A 15,163-nucleotide genomic window follows, 5' to 3' on the forward strand; every position below is an offset into this window, starting at 1 on the left:
ACCTGACGTGTTAGACCCTAGTCAAACATGGTCATTGAGCACGTGAAATGTGGCTAATCTGGATTTCAAAGACTTAATTTAAAAATCAAAAGAAAAAGTAAAATATACCATTAATCACTGTTTTACTGATTCCATGTTGAAATGATAGTTTCATGAGGTCCACTGAGTTAATTAATATAGGTTATTAAAATGAGTTTTTCCTGCTGTTTTTTTACTTTCCCCCATGGCCTCTGGGACACCTAGACTCACGCATGTAGCTTGCAGCCCTTCTGCTGGGCAGTGCTGTTGTAACCACTGAGTTTGTGCAAGAATGGAGCAAGCTGTCTTAGCAGGTAATAAGTCTCTCATCACTGGAGATGTTAATACAAGGTGTTGTTAATGCACTCGTTAGAGTAAGGTGGATAAACCCTATAATCCCTCCAGTTCTGACTCAGCTGTGATTCTCACACAATGCTCTGAGGAACACTTGTTCTGAGGAATATGAATAGAGGTTTCATGGGAAAAAAGATGGGTGATCAATTTAATGTGGGAAATTCTTGGTTGGAAAAAAAGGTGAGTTCCTTTATGCTAAGATTTCTCAGAACCTTCTAAAAACTTTCTTAGCGTTTTATTTTATTGAGAGATGGAGAGACAGAGTGCGAGCAAGGGAGGGGCAAGAGAGAGAGGGAGACATAGAATCCGAGGCAGGCTCCAGGTTCTGATCTGTCAGCCCAGAGCCTGGTGCAGGGCTCGAACCCACAAAGGAGAGATCATGATCTGAGCCGAAGTCAGACACTCAACTGACTGAGCCACCCAGGCACTCCCCACTTTTTTTTTTTTAAGGTTTTATTTCAGAACCTTCTAGACACAAAAGTACACCGTGGGTCTTCATGATAGGGACATTATATATAACATTCCCTATATTAAATTGGTCACAGAGCCTTCTTTTAACAGGGCATGGCCAGGAAATAATTTATTATTAAGTTCATTCTTTGAGAATCAATGTCCTCAAATTCTCAAAAGAACGTGGATTCCGTTGTCAGACATCATGGAGTTCAAATTCTGCCTCACGTCCTAAGTGACCTTGGACGTGTTATTTCACCTTTATCAGCTGTGAAATGAGAGGGTGCATATTCCTCCCTCCGTATGGCTTTGAAGCTTACACTGTAAAGCTTAGAGAAAACATAGTGCCTGATGCAGAGCAGGTATTCAACAAAAGGTAGCTCTAATTGACGACAGCCTGCCTGGCCAGGAGGGAGAGTGGCTTCCCCAAGCGCTGCTAGCTCTTGAATTTCCCTGTGTGTGTCCTAGCAGCTGACCTCACTTCTCTTCCCTAAACAGCAGCGAATGAGAAATTCCGTTCATGGTGGGGGGGTGGGGAGGGGGTGGTGCATAGGAAGCGTCCTCAAATCTGGTGTGATTTTATAGGTCAAGTCGGTTTCCAACGGGAGACAACTATTTCCTTCTCTCCGGTCACACCTCATCCTCCCTCTGTCAGTCCTGGCCAAAGGAAGCCACAGCCAGGCCTGGCAGGCTCCCCCTCTGCTCCCCTCCACTGCTCAGTTCCTGTTCCTGCAGGCCTTGGAGCCCCCAGCAGATGGACTGCCCTTATCAGCAGGCTCCAGGCCAGAGGAGGAATCCTCCGGTCACATGCAGCTCTCTGGAGGGAGAGAGGCCTTGTAAATAAACACAGCCTATGCAGAGGAAAGGGGAGGCGGGGAGGTTGAGGGAAAAGAATCCTTGAAATTTTGGTGACTGGGCCAGGATTAAAGGCCACCACACATAACCCTTATTAGCCATTTCTGTGAGGAATCGACACACCATGCACCGTCCCCGGAAAGAAATGCGTGCAGGCCTTTAAATAGCCCTTGGAGCTGGGGTGTTCCCACTATGCTGCTGGCTTGATTTAGGCCTAATCCTCGCCCAGGACTGACCCTTCACAGTTTACAGAGCACTTTATCCCTGGGCTCTGTGGAGTCGCACAGAGCTCTCCCCGGAGCAGGGAGGTGTATCATCATCCCAATTTACAAATGAGGAAACTGAGGCTCGGATTATGAGTGACTCACTTCTGCACAGCTGGCAGTGATCGAGTCCGGCCGTGACTCTATACGTGAGATCCATGATGTCCTGATGCCAAGTCCAGAGAGATCTGCCCATCACACCCCAGTGTCTTCCACCATGGCTCTTCCTGTGTGCCCTATGTCGAGCTTCGTGCTCTGGCTGCACCCCATTTCTCCCCAGGGAAGCCCATGTTTCGGGGAAGAGGGAAGGTAGAATAAATGAATCTCAACATAGCTGTGCTCAGTGAGTGAAGCCACTCGAAAAAGAGGATATACTCTATCACTCCGTTTATACAGAACTGTAGAAAATGCTGATCTATGGGGACAGAAAGCAGATGGGTGTCTGTTTGGAGAAGGGAGCCACGAAGAAACCTTTGGGGCGATGGATATGTTCGCTGTCTTGGTGGTGCTATGGTTCGCAGGTCCATCCATAAGGAATTGTGCCTTCAAGTACATGCGGTTTATCGTATGTCAGTTATACCCCCATAAAGCTACTTAAAAAGAGGAAGATAAGAGAAAAAAAGAATGGAGGAGGTTGGCAGGCATATCGTAAAGAAGTCTGAGAAATTTTAAAACGGAGACACAAAGTTCCCCAGGCACATGGGGAAGAAGAGAGCGATTCTTCCCCCAATTGGAGAGATCCGGGAAGAGTTTTTGGAGCAGGTGTCTGACCTGGCTCAAGGTCTGGATAAGGAGGTGTTAGGTTAAGAAAGATCAGGGTGCAGTATGCAGGTAGAGTGTGCTTGGGGCAGAGGGAGTGGAGTACTCTCCCTAGCCACCCCCACCCCACTTTCTTCCCAGTCCTTAGAGGCTTGAGGCTAAAGCTAACAGCTGCGATTTCCTTTTCTTCAGAAATTCGGACACACGCCCAACTTGGCAGGCAGCTGGTTTTGCTAATAAGATTCCTGCCCTCCACCTTCCCCACCGTGCAGCTCATCCCTTGGGTCTATTGAGACCCCTGCCCTCTCCAGTTTCCTATCTGAACTGAACTGCCAAATGCTGGCTGACTGGGCCACTGACAACCATAGCTCCCAGAGTCCTGGGCAACCTCATTTCAACCTCTTCTAAATCCTACCAAAAGGAGGTTTGGGGCGATCGGGCTGGGAGTATGATGGGATTCCAGGTCCAAAATGAAAATACCTTTTTTTCTCTTCCATACCCTTTAGTATTATGCTTTAGTAATAGACATGTGGCCACTGGAGAATTTTGAATAATGAGTTTATTATGAAAATGTTATCATAAAGCAGTAGGAAATTCAAGAATCGTTACAGGGCAGTACACTGATTAACTGGTTCATTTGCTCCCCAAACAGAATTCCGGCCATTGGTCTTACAGTTTGTAAAACATTAACTTGGGTTTGGATGATCCCACTATTCATGTCTTTACAGAAGGGACTATTCCAATGACATATGAAACCCACATATGAAATTGTGGGCTAGTTCTTTCTTTTTAATTTCCTTGGCATGCTTGTTGATTTTAAATTGCCCCCTTTTCCAAAGTTTCCTTATTAATTAAATAAACCAGGCAGCCACATTCCCTGCCTCTAATTCAGCACTCGAATGTAAGCTTAGTTCTGGAGTCGGCTTTCCAACCTTGGCTTAAGGGACATTAGTCACTCAGAGCAGAATGTAGCATTTGAACAGCTGTTTCAGGCTTTCAGAGTCCAGGGCCTACAGGTTTGGAGAAAGTGGTGGAAGGAACCAATACTTATTTGCTGAATACCTACTCTGTGCCAGGCACTGGTGACTTCATAAAGAGTACCTCCTTTCATTCTCTGAATAGCCCATTAATGACAATATGCTCTTTTTGGTTTAAGATCGATCTTCTCTGGGCACAGCGAGGTCGAGAACATATCAGACCTCACATAACTTATGAGTAGTGAAGCTGGGACTTGCACTCAAACAATCTGATCCTAAAGCTCATACTTGAACACTGCCCTGTATGTACATCATTTAACCCTTCCAACCCTGAGACCTAGGTACCATTATTATCGGTTCTGTTTTCCAAACGAGAAACCGGAAGCTCAGGAAAGCACTCTTCCTAACAGACACTAAATGCAGACCAGAATTCTGTGATCCTGGGCATGTCACTTCATCCATCCCCCCATTGTCTGTCCTTCATTATTAGTTCAACAGGCAGTGGCAAGTGTTTATTCTGTCTGAGGGACCGTCTTGTCCCTAAAGATGAAAAGATGTATAAAATATGGCCCCTGCTCTTCAAGAACCTGTAATCCAGAGAGGGAGGAGAACGCCTCTACAATAAGAAACACGGTTGTGGGGTGTGAGGCGCTCTAAGAGGTATGCGTGAAGAGCTGTAGGAACCCAGAGGAGAAAGCATCACGCTACCTGGTGAAGTAACCAAGGAAGGCTCTAGAGAGGAAGGGACGTTGTGCCCGTAACTCTACGCTCCCCAGATAGAAAAGGGAGGGTGGTACTTGAAGCAGAGAGACCATCAAAGGCAAAAAAGTAGTATAGGATAAGAACAGCTCAGATGCTGATGCCTTCCGAGGCATTCACTACCATCTCTATAATCTCCACAACAGCTCTGAATGGGTATTATCATTCATGGGCACACAGAGGGCTTGCCTACGCACCTGTGAACTCATAGGAACCTGTCCATGATCACGCAGCTAATAAGGAATCGAGCTGGGGTTCAATCCCAGGCTGTCTGGCTTCGGAACCCACACCCTTAGCCACTCTGCTCAGAGTGTTTGGGGTCACCGGCCAGTAGCTGTTCATGGGGTGTTAGAGGCAATGGGACGGGCCACATGAGCAGGAAGTAGGTCCAAAGTGTCTTCCTTTCTTCATAAGGCCTTAGCTGTTCTTGATCCAAAGACCCTGGACCTCTTGGGATTCATAAAAATAATAATGCCATTGGTGTGTGTGTGTGTGTGTGTGTGTGCCCATGGGTAAGTGCATGCTGGGGAGGGGCCTCCACCTCTCTCTGTATGGATGCTGTACAGAGGAACTGATACATCAACTTTACTTGCTGTTGACTGGAACGCTATCTGCTTACTGTAGAAATATTGTGTGTCTTATACTCTGTGGAATTCTCTTGGCTTCAGTGTCAGTGTTTGAATCCTTGTTCCTTTTCTGCACTTCCATGCCCGACTGGAAAGCCCAGAAGGACAGAGCTCTTGTCCACCTTCTTTTCCACCATCCCCTATGACATAGCATAGAGCCTGGCACATGCCAGTTATTCAATAAATATTCGTTGAGTGAATGATTATTCGCTGAATGAACTCTGGGTCTTTACAGTCTCCATATGTAGTGTGCAAATGAGTTAATTATGAGTTACCAAATCTAGTTTGGTCAATAAAATATCTTTGGCTAGTCAATCGATGGTGTAGGAGGGAAAAGCATGAGGGCCTTTCGAAGATGGAAAATGTAGAAATTATTGGCCTAGGTCATTGGCTCATAAAAGGAAGCTGCACTTTTGTAAAAGTTTGCCTTCAGGATTAGATAAATCCAACAAGTTTGGATTCAGTGTGTGTGAGGTGGTGCTTGGGCTTCCCAGGTGATTCTGGAGGGACCAGGCCAGTATGTGGGTATGGCAGTGTGAATCCCCTCCTGTTCTGTTTCTTTTTTCTTTTTCCCCGTCTCGTTCAACTTTCGCTTGAACACTTTGAGCCGTGGGAGCTAACTACCTCACAAAGCAGGCTGCCCCCACGGCAACAGCAACAACAGCAACGAGGACATCGATACAGTGACCCTATATACTGAGCACTCCTTACGTGTTAAGCACTACACCTATGTTACCGAATCCAAAGGCCAGGCGTTATTTCTCCCCATTTTACAGTGCAAGCAACTGAAACTGGAGTTCAGTGGTTTGTTCAGTGTCTCAGAGGTGGTGAGGGGCAGGGCCACCCTGGCTTGTCTGGCCATGTGCTTCCCCAGGGCCCTGAGCTGGTCCCTGGTGGTGGTGGTGGAGGCGGGGGTGGGCCTAACTCCCGGGGAGGAGGCCGAGGGGAGCCTGCCACATCCGCAGGCCCTGCCCAGGCTCCAGACTCTGCTCCGCCCAGCTCTCTGATCCTCCCCATAGAAGGTAAACCCAGGCAGGATCCCATGAGGCCTGGCCGGCCTGGTGTCTTGCTGGTTTCAGTTTCTGAAGAGCCCAGCCCTGAGCAAACACAGGCGGGGGAGGAGGGTTCTGGAAGCCTTCCCAACAGATAGCAGATTAACTCCCTGCTGCCTAGGAGACACCCACGGGGGAAGGGCTGGGTTACCAGCCTGCAGCCTCACAGCCCTCACAGGCGGGCAGGACGCCGCTGGCTTGCCGGGGCCACCTGAAGCCTGAGAAGGCGCACACCTACCTGCCAAGACGCCATGACTTCTGGGCAGCTCAAGGTTCCAGTTCAAGCCAGGCTCTCCCTGGGACCTCTGGGCTTGGGGAGAAAAGGCTGAGGGGCCTCCCCAACCCCACCCTCCAAATATGGACTCATCTTCCTGCCTCAGCGGGCCCCTTCCCTCCCTCACTAGGGCGTTCCTGTTCCAACGTGTTAGCAAACCCCTTCCAATGTTTGTTTTCTTTCTGAGAAAGAGGCTGAGGGACTTTGCCAAGACCAACATGAACTCAAAACACAGGGCATTCTCTGTCTGTCGGGCATTTTTCTGGACAGACAGACCTAGGTCTGAAAACTAGTCCTGCCACTTCCTAGCTGGTGACCTTTGTGTAAATTTCTTAATCTCTCTGAAAAAATGGGGATGATGATACTTATCTTTAAGGTATGTTTTGAGGAGTAGATTAGATAAATATAGATTATACATATTAAGTACTTAGTGCCCTCCATCAAAGGCAATTAACATTATCATTAATTATATTGTTATTACGAATGACTAATAACCCACTCAGGATTATTGCTAATGCTACTGCGAGCGTAAGTGTAAAAAAAAAAGACTCAATTAAAAATTTTTACTGAGGGAAATAGTTTTATAATGGGTAAATAAAGGAAGAAGAATAACACATGATTTCATTTAATGTTCAAATAGTTTCACAAGGCAGGGTTATTATCCCCATTCTACAGAAGAAGCAGTTGAGGTCTCTGGAGGTTAAGTAACTTGCCCATGTCGCACACCAAGTTAGTGGCTGGTGTCCTGGCCCTGGTGGTATCCGCTAAGACCCTCCGCTTCATACCTGCCTGCCTCAGCTGAGATGCTTCCATGTGCCAGGAATGCCTTCGCATCGCCCATGCCCTCATCAGCTTAGAGGACAACAAGCCAGCTCTGAAAACTGGCTAGAGGCCACCTCCTCCAGGCAGCTTTCCGAATTCTCTCTTTCCTCTCCTTGCCGAACTAAACCCTCCCTCTTTTGTTCTCCTTGTGCCCGAGACACATGACTAGACACTCTTGTGGCTTTGTGTCTCTTCTCCAGGGAATGTGTTCCCCTAAGGGAGACAGCACACATTTTTTTTTCACTTTGAGGGGGTCAGTATGTGGTTATAGTTAAGGAGCCAGGCGTTGAAGCAGGACTGCCCAGGCTCCCATCTTGGCTTTGCTGCTTGCTGGCTGTGAGGCTTGAATAAATGAATTTAACCTCTCTCATTTTCAATTCTTTCATCCATAAAATGGAGATTAACCATGAGATCAGCTGCATGAGGTTACTGGAAGAATTGAATGAGTTCGTATATGGAAGGAAGGCAGGATCGCTGAAGGTCCTGAGTTTTGCTTGCTAACAGAAAAGGAAACAAAAGAATGGTACTGAACGTGAGGGAAGCACGAGGCCTCGTCAAGAATCCATCTGTAACTTAAGGTGTGTAACTTAATTCCTCTCTCTGAATTTATTTCTCCCTCTGCAAAATGGGAAGTTTGGTTCCCACAGCTAGATGGTCTCTGATGGGTAATATTCAATGGTGTTGATGACCAGTTCTTTGCCTATAGGACTTCTGCTTGTGTCATGTTCCAGAGTAGAGGTCATACTCAGAAATAAATGACTGTTTCACCATTGGAAGCACAAAGCCCAACCAGTTGTAGATGACCCTGCGAACCACGACGATTGCCAGCTTTTACAGAATGCATACCAGCGCCTAACATTGGGTCAAGCGACATCATTATCTTGTTTGTTTGTTTGTTTGTTTGTTTGTTTTTCCCCTTGAGAACCCTATAAAGAAGGTGCTATTATGATCCCTATTTTACAGCTGAGATAACAGAGGCTCAGAGGTTGTAAGTAGTCGGATGCAGAGTAGAATCCTCATTTGTCAGACTCCAATTTCCTACTGCCTGAAAGAAACCTCTCCAGAGCAAGCCTGTTCAAATACCTCTGGGGTCAAGGAGACTTTCATCTTTTAAGCCAGTCCATTCATTAAGCATCCCAAGTAGCTGAAAAGTATACAGCTGCCATTTTTACATTAGCTTCATGACTTTGGACTTGGCGCCCAGGCAGACATGATTTGGGTGGAGGGTGGAGGGAATGAAGATTATAAATTCCCCCAAGGAAAGTCTTTGGGAGCAGTTTCCAAGAGGGTGGTCAGAAGACAGAAGGCCCCCACTCTCACCTCTCTGTGCCTGGCCAGCCCCCTCATCCATCCAGACTCCCATGTGGGCACAGAGCTAGGGAATGCTTAAAGATTCCAATCCATCCTCGGTTTGGGATTGGGCTAAACCCAAAGCATCTGAAATTTGTGTCTATAATCACTAGTCGATTGAGATACATTCCGTTGGGGTGGTGTTTGGAGTATAGTGAGTCAGGGAACACATTAAGGAAAAGTTTGGAGCAAATCAACACTGCAAACCTGAAGGGAGAAATTGGCTCCAGGACCACTGACTCTCCCTGGCTTTGTTTGGTTTTCTCTCTTTCCAAAAGCAAATATCCTGCTTGAACAGCTCCAGAGACTCATCAATTCCAACAGGATGAAGTCTAAACTCCTTGGGGTGGCATTCAAGGGCCTTCATTATCTAGTCTCAACTCCCCATTTAAAAATTTTTTTAATGTTTATTTATTTTTGAGAAAGACAAAGAGACAGAGTGCAAGCTGGGAAGGGGCAGAGAGAGGGAGACACAGAATCTGAAGCAAGCTCCAGGCTCTGAGCTGTCAGCAAAGAGCCCGATGCGGGGCTCAAACTCATGAACCATGAGATCATAACCTGAGCTGAAGTCAGATGCTTAACCGACTGAGCCACCCAGGCACCCCTCAACTCTCCTCCCACCATATTCCCAAGCTCATTTCCAGCCAGAGAATTCCATACAATTCCCTCCATGGTTTTTCCTGCCCCTGTGCCTTTGCACATGCTGTGCTTTCTGCCTCATGCACAAGCAGATGTCACATCTTGATGGCACCAGTCTTATTTTAAAATGTTTTGTATTTCCTCTTCTACCCCCAAGACTTTTCCAAATAGTCTCTGCAAGGAGAAAATCATCATAACCTCTTTGGAATTATAACTAAACACACAAATAAATCAAGGAATATCAACTGGAAACATTGAGAGTTAGGGCTCTGAGTTGGTCCCCAAAGCAGTGTGGAAAACCCCAAACTCCTAAGGCTGAACATCAATGTGGTTTGGAAAGTCTCATGTCACTATGAAACTAAGTTAAGGATGATACAAGAATGTGCTTTTTTAGTTTGAACGATTTGTTTGCTGTGTTGACGTTATGCTAGATTCCAACAACAGGACTGAAAGGCATTGTTAAGGGAACCTCTACAAGTTGTTCAGGAAGTTAGCCAGGGTGGGGAAGCCTTCCCTGGAGCATTCTGAACATGCCATTTCCATCACTGGTTTCAATGTGTAAAGAATGAGATTCAGGAGTGCCTGGGTGGCTCAGTCAGTTGGTAAGCATCCGACTCTTGACTTTGGCTCAGGTCATGATCTCATGGTTTGTGAGACTGAGCCCTGAACCCCATGTCCAGCTCTGTGCTGACAGCATGGAGACTGCTTGGTATTCTCTGTCTCCTCTTTGTCTGCTCGTCTCCTGCTTGCTCTCTCTCTCTCTCTCTCTCTCTCTCTCTAAACATAAATAAATAAACTTAAAAGAAAATGAGATTCAGAGCCCCGTTTCTCACAACGAAATGTTAGCATGAAGTGAGGTGACCATGTGATCTCGTTTGCCCAGGAAATTCTGGTGTTCACCCAGTATTCTGACATAATTATCAGTACTTCCCCTTTCGTTATCAAGTACCCCAGCATGGAAGATAAATCCTATGCCATTCTAGAACCAGATAATCACCCTAGGGCTAGTGGTTGCTTTTCTAAGTCTTTGCCATCTGTTGGACTCAGCCTTTGTCCCCTGCTCTGTGACAGAATTCATAGCTCCCTTTGTGTGAGCTCAGGGCACTGCGTACTTAACTCCATTCACTTCTTCTACTAGGCATTGGGCCTCCTCACCAGGGATCGCACTGCATTCTGGGTATTGCCTCACACCAGACCTGGACATGGTGAGTTCTTAATAAAAGATTGTGGAGTGAATTATTTTGGGGGAAAAAAAATATTCCCTAGTATGTTTTTGTTTTGCTCTATTTTATTTGCAGTCCTCAAAAGAATAAAAAAGTCTTCATAAGAACTTTGTATGTCTTTAGATCTAAGCACTGAAAAGTACAATATGAAATACAAACCTCTTCAAAAGAAAAGTCAAGAAATGTTTAGGAAGTGACAGGAAAGACCCAAACATGACTTTTTATTGCTATTGTTAAAGCTGGAGCCAGCCTCTCTGATAGTCCTTTAAGTTCAGAATTTGAAGAGTGATTCCATTTGCACTAAAAAGAATCAGATTTATTTTTACTTGTCTGTATCCTTTCTTAAACAATTGCATATTACCTTTTTTTTAAATATGTTTTTTCTTTAGTAAGTATATATTACTTTTTGACAGGAAAAGTTTCTAGTGGGAAAGATACAAATGTTGAAATAAAAATAACAGTTTTTCAAAAGCTTTGACAAATCATTTCTGCAAACCCTTTTTTTAAAGTTTATTTATTTATTTTTGAGAGAGAGAGTGAGTGCACAAGTGAGGGAGGGGCAGAGAGAGAAAGAGAGAGAGAGAATCCCAAGCAAGCTCCACGCTGTCAGCACAGAGCCTGACACAGGGATCGAACCCATGAACCATGAGATCATGAACTGAACCTAAATCAAGACTTGGACACTTAACCAACTGAGCCACCCAGGCATCCCTAGGCAAACCCTTTTATATTCCAGAGTCAGGGGTGAGTGAAAACGAAGAAACTAACAAACAGAGGCCGGAAGAATTTAAGCGATCGATCGGGGGAAAGCCTTGCCACTAGTAAGTGGCAATGTCAGTATCTGGACCCAGTTCTCTGACCCCGTGTCTCTTGATCCTTGCACAATGCCTCTCTGATTCTTTTGGACTGATGAAGGGCCTTTGAGCAGGGACACTCTTGTCTTGTCCTACCTGGAGTTAGAATGTGAGCCTCATGCCCCAATTAGACTCGCTTAGATGAAGTTAAACTCTGCACGGCCCCAGTGTAAAGGAGTCACAGAGAAAAACTGTGTGTGAATAGGGTTAGTATCACAGGCTTTGGAGTCAGGCAAGCTGGACTTCAGATCTCAAGGCCTCACTCGCTGTGTGACCTCGGTCATGTTGCTTCACTTCTCCGCGGCTGAGTTTCCCCATCTTTCCACAGGGGACAGGCAGCATGTTTCTTGTAGGAATTGAGGAGGTTTAAATGAAATGATGTTTGTAAGGCACTTACCATGTTCTGGAAGTAGTAAAAGTTGATTAATTATAGGCATTCTTATAATTACCATTACTGCTCTACTAGCTACCTTGTACTGAAGGAAAACTTATCAATTCCAAACAGGAACTATTGCAGACGGTTCTTTCTGCTTCTCCTGCTCAGACGCCAGCCCCACAAGCAGCTCGACTTCAGCTTGTGTCTGAGGAGGTGTGGTGACTGAACTTGGAGTCATACGTAGAGGAGCCCGTGTGACTTGTTCGCTTGTCGCCAGGCATTTTCCTATGTTCCTAGATTCCTTGACATTGCTTTTTTTTTTTTTTTTTTTTTGGCCTGGGCTTTGCCAAACTTCCTGGTTTGAGTCATCCTTCCTAGCAGTTTGCGAGACTATGTCCTGAAGCTGGAGATAATAAAACATGTCCTGATGTGTCAAAAAAAGGGAAAAAGATGGCTCCCATATTCACTCACTTAAAATACCGGCTACCAGTTCTTCATTTTTAAATCTGACGGTGGGGATGCCTGGGTGGTGGCTCAGGCAATTAAGTGTCCGACTTCAGCTCAGGTCTTGATCTCACAGTTCATGAGTTCAAGTCCTGCATGGGGCTCTGAGCTGACAGTGCTTGGGATTCTCTCTCTCTCTCCCTCTTTCTCTGCCCCTCCCCTACTCACTCTCTCTCTCTCAAAATAAATAAAACTTAAGAGAAAGATTAGAAAAATAAATCTTATGGTGACTTTTTCTTTTCTTTTTTTTTTTTTCTTTTAACCTCCACACAGACCTCTATCATTGAAGAGAAAAGCAACCATGATATCCTGGCATCTACAAAAGACGTCCATTCATGCAAACATTCCCCACCTCATCTGATACGTATTATGAAGTGCTATGCATTAGATCCTGTGCTCGGCACAGACATGCACGTTCTTATAAACTGTCCGTGGAATCTGAGTTCAAACCTCAGCCTCTTTCAGTCCTATTGATTTGATCTTGTGTGTGTTAGCCTCTGTTCCTCAGATCCAGCTCCTTCTTTCTAATTCCCTATCTCAGCCATGACATCACCATCATCTTCCTGTCCCCGTTCAGAACCCTAGAAATGATTTTATTCTCCTCACTAACCCTCTCTGTAATGTCCAATCAACCCCCAGTGATGTGTGATTTAACTCCTACATATCTCTTTGTCATTAGCCTCACTCTAATCCGTTCCACAGGTATTCTTTGAGGAGTCTATGTCCCAGGCTCTCTGCTGGACATGAGGTTACCTGTCCCCAACGAGTTCTCAGACTGGTCCGGTACACCCACAAACACACAATTCCCCTACAGCGAATGGGTGTGATGACACTATAACCCCACTTTTAACTGCACACTTAATCATTGCCAAACACTGTTCTATGCACTTTAAATGCATTGAATAATTTAATCACAATAACCCTCAGAGGTAGGTAACATTATTTTATTTATTTATTTATTTAATTATTTATTTATTTATTTATTTATTTATGTTTTATATCAGAGAAAGAGAGAGAATGCGCCAGCTGGGGAGGCGGTGTGGAGAGACTTTCAAGCAGACTCCAGCCTGATGCAGGGGTCAATCCCACGATCCTGGGATCATGACCTAAGCCCAAATGAAGAGTCAGATGCTCAACCAACTGAGCCACCCAGATGGCCCTTATTATCTTTACTTCACAGATAAGGAAACTGAGGCAACAGAGAGAATAAGCAACTTGCCCAAGGTCACATAGCTAGTTAGCAGTGGAGGCACCATGCAGTGTCTCACAAGCTGACTTCAAAGCCATTGCTGTTAACTGCCACTGAACTCTTCTTCTGTTTGAGGGAACGGGAGAGAGTTTTCAGGGTGCCTTAAGGAAAGCTTCTAGCTGGACTGAAGCGCCTTCTCTGAGCTGTTGTCTATGCTGAAGCTTCCATGTGAGCGGGGGCTCGCCAGAGCAATTCTCCACGTTCCACAGCTACCACAGGCCCTCACCTTGACCAGCCTCTTCACTGGTCCCCTCCCTGTTAGTCCTTTCTCCCCACCTGTACCACAGTGAGCTTTCTAACCACATTTGACCATCTTACTACTCTTCTGCCTACGTTTCCAGGGGCACCTGGGTGGCTCAGTCGGTTAGGCATTCGACTTCAACTCAGGTCATAATCTCACCATTCCCGAGTTCGAGCCCCACCTCGGGCTCTGTGCTGACAGCTCAGAGCCTGGAGGCTGTTTCAGATTCTGTGTCTCCCTCTCTATCTCTCCCCCTCCCCTACTTGTACTCTGTCTCTGTCTCTCTCTCAAAAATAAATAAACATGAACAAAAATTAAAATGTGTTTCCACCATCTGCAGGAGGAAGTCTAAACTCCTCTGCAGGAACACTGCCTAGCTTTCAGCTTTGTTCCCAGCCCTCCCTGGCCTTGGCCACATGGAATCATTGGTGGTCCTCTGAAAGAGACATGCTCACTTCTGCCTCTGTCGGTGGCAAATCCCACTCCCTGACCTATGGCTCCTTCCACACTCAGCCCCTTGTGGGGATGCCTTCCTAGATCCCACAGGCAAAGTGAAGCACTGTCAATGATACGCTCATCACCCCCCAATACTCTTAATTTTAGCTTCTCCCACTGAATTGGAGCAGTTGACTTTGGAATCTGTTTCTTTCATTACACAGTGAGCCCCTTGAAGAGCATTCCCCAACTCCTAACCCAATCTGGGACCCAATGTACTTTTAGAATGAATGAGTGAATAGAGAAATGAATGAATGAGTATTGAGAACAAAGACCACTTTCACGCCTTTTTATCTGTTGCAACTTATCATACAGTGCTGCAGACTGGACACATGTAAATATTGATTCTCCTCTTCCACATCTATGGGGCACAATAGAACTATTGATTTGACTATTGATCATGCCCACAATAGAACTATGAAAAGGTAAATGCCATCCATGATGTCAAATACATATCGTGAGAAAAGCGCTGGACAAGTGTTGTGATCTGGGATTGACGTCTAGGCCCTATCACTGATTAACTGTGTGGCTTTGGGCAAAACATTAACCTCTCTGAGCCTCCATTTTCTCAGCTATAATAGCGCTATGAAAAGCCCAAGCGGGCATGGGTACTGAAGAACTTGGTAAAGTGCTAGACAAGCCAGTGAGTGTCAATGGCTTGATTCCACGAGCTGATCTCCCAACATCAGTTCAAGTTGGGTTTACTCAGTGCTACTAGAGGCCATGGGGCAAGCCTTTCCCACTCTTTCTCCTCTTCTTGGTCTGAGTCCAGGAAGATTTCCATCTGTACCTTGTCTGCAAGCCAGACTCTGAACCTAGAGTTTGGAAAAACAGGCAAATTATATTCGTCCAGGTGTATCCTGTCTATATACTGAGCTGTGAGGCCAAGTTTGTTCTCAGAATAAAGTGAGCGCACACATGTGTGTGTGAATGTGTGTGCACACACTTTCATTAGCAGGGCAGAGCTCAGGATAATAAAGGCAGCCGTAGAGTAGGGGTGAGAGAGCATGCTCTGGACTTGGC

General features: G+C 45.8%; 1 long non-coding RNA gene across 1 annotated transcript; it reads left to right on the plus strand.

Annotated features, from left to right (window-relative positions):
* Positions 1-1,346: 1,346 nt before the first annotated feature.
* Positions 1,347-13,816, plus strand: LOC109502353. Its single transcript, XR_002160916.3, has 3 exons — positions 1,347-7,787; positions 10,337-10,403; positions 12,429-13,816. It is a non-coding gene; the product is annotated as an uncharacterized LOC109502353 (long non-coding RNA).
* The last annotated feature ends 1,347 nt before the right edge of the window (positions 13,817-15,163 follow it).

The sequence above is a fragment of the Felis catus genome, chromosome C1 (genome assembly GCF_018350175.1).
Source record: "Felis catus isolate Fca126 chromosome C1, F.catus_Fca126_mat1.0, whole genome shotgun sequence".
Taxonomy (NCBI): domain Eukaryota; kingdom Metazoa; phylum Chordata; class Mammalia; order Carnivora; family Felidae; genus Felis; species Felis catus.